The sequence below is a fragment of the Ursus maritimus genome, unplaced genomic scaffold (assembly GCF_017311325.1).
Source record: "Ursus maritimus isolate PB19 unplaced genomic scaffold, ASM1731132v1 scaffold_25, whole genome shotgun sequence".
NCBI classification, from domain to species: domain Eukaryota; kingdom Metazoa; phylum Chordata; class Mammalia; order Carnivora; family Ursidae; genus Ursus; species Ursus maritimus.
In genome coordinates, this window is record NW_024425008.1 from 39,373,952 (window position 1) to 39,379,840 (window position 5,889).

General features: G+C 38.8%; 1 long non-coding RNA gene across 1 annotated transcript; it reads right to left on the minus strand.

Moving 5' to 3' along the window:
• Positions 1 to 2,139: 2,139 nt before the first annotated feature.
• On the minus strand, positions 2,140 to 4,988 carry LOC103672815. The gene is made up of 3 exons (XR_571250.2): positions 4,761 to 4,988; positions 4,542 to 4,595; positions 2,140 to 2,452 (listed from the first exon to the last, which is right to left on the minus strand). It is a non-coding gene; the product is annotated as an uncharacterized LOC103672815 (long non-coding RNA).
• Positions 4,989 to 5,889: the final 901 nt, after the last annotated feature.

Sequence of the window (5,889 nt, forward strand, 5' to 3'; positions counted from 1 at the left end):
ATAGGAAGGAAACCATTTTTAGGATTGCTCATACTAATCTTACAATTTCAGAGTTGTTTATAAGTCTTAAGTAGGCCAGTACTAGGACATATGTTGACCATGTAGAGTAGACGCCATTTTGTTTTGGTACAATTCTGCCCAGCATCAGTGTTGGAGTAGGAGACCCCTGAATTTCCTAATGGATGATGTTAAAGAAGAACCAGTCCTAACAAAAGGTAACCAGGAGGTTGTCTGGAGGAGCTAAATGGAACTGCAAGGCTAATCCCTACTTATCACAGAGTTCTACTAACTCTGCCGCCACACCAAGTACAGTCCATGAGGAGGCTCCTGAAGAGTATGTGTATAAAGGACAGCCACTACGGAAGCTAGACTGACCTCACAGCTGCAGAAGGAGGTGGATGCCTATTAATCAGGAACTAAATAGAATTTAGCCAATTCATTTCCAAGGTGGCGGAAGGAGACCCGAACACAAGAGTGAGCATGCTCTCCAAACCAACCATCCCTCGCCTCCAAGATTCCCCCGGCTTCTGCCCCTGAGCATACCCTCCACTACCCTGCACTAAGACAAGGAAGAAGAAGAAGACAACAATAAAACAAACATTGCAAGGACCTTTTGGGGTTTAGGCCAGACTCCCTGGACAACCTATCTTGACCAGGGGGCTATAACATGCTTTCTGAAATGGGTTTTTGGTAACTCTAGAGTGTACTGTTCCATAGTAAATGGTATTAAGGGTTAGCCATGATTACTCTGTGGAGAACATTCATTTGATTTTCCTTTGCGAAATTCACTCACATTTGTAATCACATATTTTGGTAAAATGACCTAGTCTTCAGAGTTAACAGACAGGCTTAAGCCAATCAGGGATGAGTGTGTAACCCAATTCAGACCAGTGAGACAGAGAAAATACCAGGATTTGTAGAGAATGGACCAGAAGATGGTGGCAAAGTATGGGGAGTTGAAGTTCTGAGGCCAGAAACAGCTGCGACCATGTTGCTGCTGTGAAGGGAATGGGCCTGATGATGAAGGAACAGCTGAGAGGTGTAAAAAGCTGACTACCTGAAGCCAGGGCTAACTCTGGACTATACAGTTCTGGAAATCAGTTATCCCCACGTTCTTTTTAAAATTGAAGCCAGTGCATGAAGAATTTTCAATGACTTGCAACATAAAGTATCTTAACAAATGTGATATGTTCCATAAATTTTTAGATTACATGCAAAACATGAAACTCAACAGTACAGTTACCTCTGTGGAGGGGCACTGGGAGTCTAGGTTAGGAGAAGGCTTACTTTCCATTGCATAGACAAATGAACTGCTTTTATTTTCTCTTTGCTTACTGGGTGTGTCTTTCAATGAAAAGAAAGTAGCTAAAATTTTTAGTAAACATGTCTTAAACCTGTGGTTGTCAAACTTAGGGCTGGTTGTATCCAGATCATTCCAGGAGCTAGTTTAAACCACAGGTTTTCCCTTGGAGAATCTGATTCAGCAGGTCTGGGATAGGACCCAAGAACCTATATCTTCTACAGTTCTCCCACTGATTCCAATAGCCAGCCAAGTAAGGACATCATTCAAATACATGGTTCTCAGCCCTGACTGCACATTGGAATAACCTGGGAGAACTTCCAAAAGTATGGATGTGTGACTGCTGCTCGAGAAGAATTATATAAATCTCTGTGTGGATGCTATCTTATAAAGCTCCCTAGGCTAAACTTTTAAAAATTGAGTAATATTAGCTGTTGGAGAAGACATAAAGCACCTGGAATTCTCATACATTGCTGGTAGGAATATAAATTAATATAACCAGGGCGCCCGGGTGGCTCGGTTGGTTAAGCATCCAACTCTTGGTTTGGGCTCAGGTCATGATCTCACGGTGGTGAGATTGAGCCCTGCACTGGGCTCCAGGCTGGGCTTGGAGCCTGCTGAAAGTTCTCTCTCTCCCCCTCCCTCTGCCCCTCCCCACCTGCTTTCTAGCTCTTCTCTCAAAAAATATTATTTAGTTTATGCAGCCATCTTGGAAAATGCTTGACGATATGCACTGAGCTAAGCGTATGCCTTCCTTACAGCTCAGCAGCTCCACTCCTAGGTATACGCCCAAGAGGGTTTGGTGTCTGTGGCACTGAAAGACGGGTACAGGATTATTCACAGAAGCTTTATTCGTGATCGCCAAAAACTGGGAACGATCCAAAAGCCCATCAATGGTAGAATGAATTTCCAGAACTGAAACATAAGAGAGACTTAATTTTAAATAAAATGTTCAATTACTTAAATTTATGAATTATCTATAGCAGATATACTGGACAGAATCAAAGGCTACAGAGAGAGAACTGAATGTGGAAAGTAAATTTCTGTGTCATCCCTGCCCTGCAGTCACTCAGTTTCCCTTCCCAGAGCAATTGTTAACAGTTTCTTCCAGAGATATTTCATGTACACAAAGACAGATTTGTTTGCTTCACCCTGAAAAAAAAAAAAGCGAACAGTAGAATGAATAAACTGATATATTCATATGTGGGAATACTACATAGCATATATACACACACACACATTACATATAATATAAAATATATTCATATGTGGGAATACTACATAGCATATACACACACATTACATATAATATAAAATATATTCATATGTGGGAATACTACATAGCATATACACACACACATTACATATAATATAAAATATATTCATATGTGGGAATACTACATAGCATATATACACACACACACATTACATATAATATAAAATATATTCATATGTGGGAATACTACATAGCATATACACACACACACATTACATATAATATAAAATATATTCATATGTGGGAATACTACATAGCATATACACACACACATTACATATAATATAAAATATATTCATATGTGGGAATACTACATAGCATATACACACACACATTACATATAATATAAAATATATTCATATGTGGGAATACTACATAGCATATATACACACACACACATTACATATAATATAAAATATATTCATATGTGGGAATACTACATAGCATACACACACACATTACATATAATATAAAATATATTCATATGTGGGAATACTACATAGCATATACACACACACATTACATATAATATAAAATATATTCATATGTGGGAATACTACATAGCATATACACACACACATTACATATAATATAAAATATATTCATATGTGGGAATACTACATAGCATATACACACACACATTACATATAATATAAAATATATTCATATGTGGGAATACTACATAGCATATACACACACACATTACATATAATATAAAATATATTCATATGTGGGAATACTACATAGCATATACACACACACACATTACATATAATATAAAATATATTCATATGTGGGAATACTACATAGCATATACACACACACACTACATATAATATAAAATATATTCATATGTGGGAATACTACATAGCATATACACACACATTACATATAATATAAAATATATGTGGGAATACTACATAGCATATACACACACACACACTACATATAATATAAAATATATTCATATGTGGGAATACTACATAGCATATACACACACACACTACATATAATATAAAATATATTCATATGTGGGAATACTACATAGCATATACACACACACACACTACATATAATATAAAAGAGCACACCATACAAGCAACAACATAGATGAATCGCATAGACATTCTATTCAGTTAAGAAAAACCCCAGATGCATAAGAATGCACATTGTATGCTCTTATTTATATGAAGTTGAAAAGCAGACAAAATTTGTTCATGGTGATAGGAGTCAGAAGAGTGGTTACCTCTGGGGAGGCTTCTGGGGTCCTAGAAATATTTTGATCTGATCGTATACACAGGTAGATGCCCTTATAAAAATTCATCAAGCTGCACACTTAAGACTAGTGTATTTCACTGTGAATATATGTCATATATTTTTTAAAAAGTAAGAATAAAAACAAGCAGGAAAAAAGAAAATGACTGTAATGGGAAGCCAGGGTTGAAAGCCACTATTCTGCAGCCTCTAGCCTCAAAATGGCATTTAACAAATAGGTCACACTCTGTTTTGTTAATGAGATTTACGCTGTACCTCGTATTTCTCTAAAACCCCTCTTTCAATTGACCCCACTGAAAGTTACCTTCTCATTATTAATCCCCTCTGGCCCAGGCGTTGGTGGGAAGGAGTGAACTAAATGCTGTAAATGTTAAACTATTTCTCTAACCCTCTATTTTGAGTTATAAGAAGTTCTTATATAATGATAGCACTGGAAAGGATAACTGAAATCCAAAATTTATCTGGATATTTTCTTCTGTTATATTTTCTAAACTGCAATATGGATTATGAGTTGCCTTTTAAATACTGTCCACTGAAGAGGTTTCTTGGCATCATAAGCTGGGAGTGCAGTTGATCTGAAAATACCTATCCCTGCCTGCCAGCTCTGCTCACAGCTATTAGACTAGGAAACCAACCGCATTAACCGCGTTACAGCCCCAGCTCTAGCGCATTCTTAATAAAGCATCGTACCTCAGGAGGAAACCAGGGCTGGCCGAGGCTTCTCGATTCTGCCCAATGCAGCATCTGAAATGAAAACAAGTAGTCACATTTTTTACTTCAAATTAAAGATGCCCATTCAGTTTCTGGAATGAATAGAAATCCTATTCAAGATTAGGATTATAAAATTCTTAGGACTTCTACTATTTAAGGTTGGAAACTTCTATTCCAAGTAGGGGGCTTATCACTCACCTTAGAAAATACTCTTTTTTATTTCAACAATAATGATGAGAAGCTACTCCGTGTAAAGGGCTATGGTCAGAATACAAAGCAAATAAGGCCTAGCCTTGACCCAGATAGGGTTTATCAGAGGCGTATCACACGTGCAAAAGGAAACATACTCTGTTACAGACAGAGCAAGCGTTAAAAAAACCTAGTTCAAACAGAGAGGCCCAAGGGTTCAGATGTGGCTGAGATCACTTCAGATTAAGAAGAAATAACCGGAAGCCCCTGTTGACAGTCTCCGCCCCGTGTCACCTTTAAAGAAAGAGCAGTTAGAGAGCAAGAATAATTGAAAAGCAATTCAAACCCCACCAGAACCTCTTGAAGAATGTCAAAGGAAACACAAGAGGTCACACCAGACTAAATCTCGTGTCCCCTTCCACTTTTCTCCATTCACCACACCCTGTGCCTCCAGGAGCCAAGCGAGCAAAACGATGGAGCGTGGGAGAGACCGTGACAACCCCATGCTGATTATTCTTGTCCAGTAACAGATGGCTTATATCATCTTCTACCGCACGTCTTTGATGTTGCTCCCCTTCCTCTTTGCCCTTCGGAACAATGAGAAAACATACATCTAGCACTTGAACGACACTAGTGATGTGGTTAGCCTAAGTATTTTTTCTTCACTTAATTTTAACAACTACCCTCTGAGGCAGATGTCACTCATGTCCATCTTACAGATGAAGAAGCCAAGGCACAGAGGAGGCAAGCAGCTTGCCAGACTCACAGAGCTGGTACGTGCGAGAGCCAGAGCCCATCTGGTACATGTGGACCCTGAGCCCATGATTCTTAACCTCTACATGATATTCAATTCTAGGGCGCTGCTCCTGGGGAGAGGGTTCTGTGACAACAGGGCCCCATGTTCCCAATCCACACTCTCACCGAGCCTCAAAGTATCTCTTAATGTTAATATGTTGCCTTCAGCTAAAGCAAACCTGAAGGAGAAGGACAAAGCTGGAGGCATCACACGGCCTGATTTCAAAATACACTACAGAGCTGTAGTGACCTCAACAGTACGATACCGACATAAAAACAGACATTTTGACCAATGGGACAGAATAGAGGACACAGAGATAAACGCATGCGTGTATGGTCAACT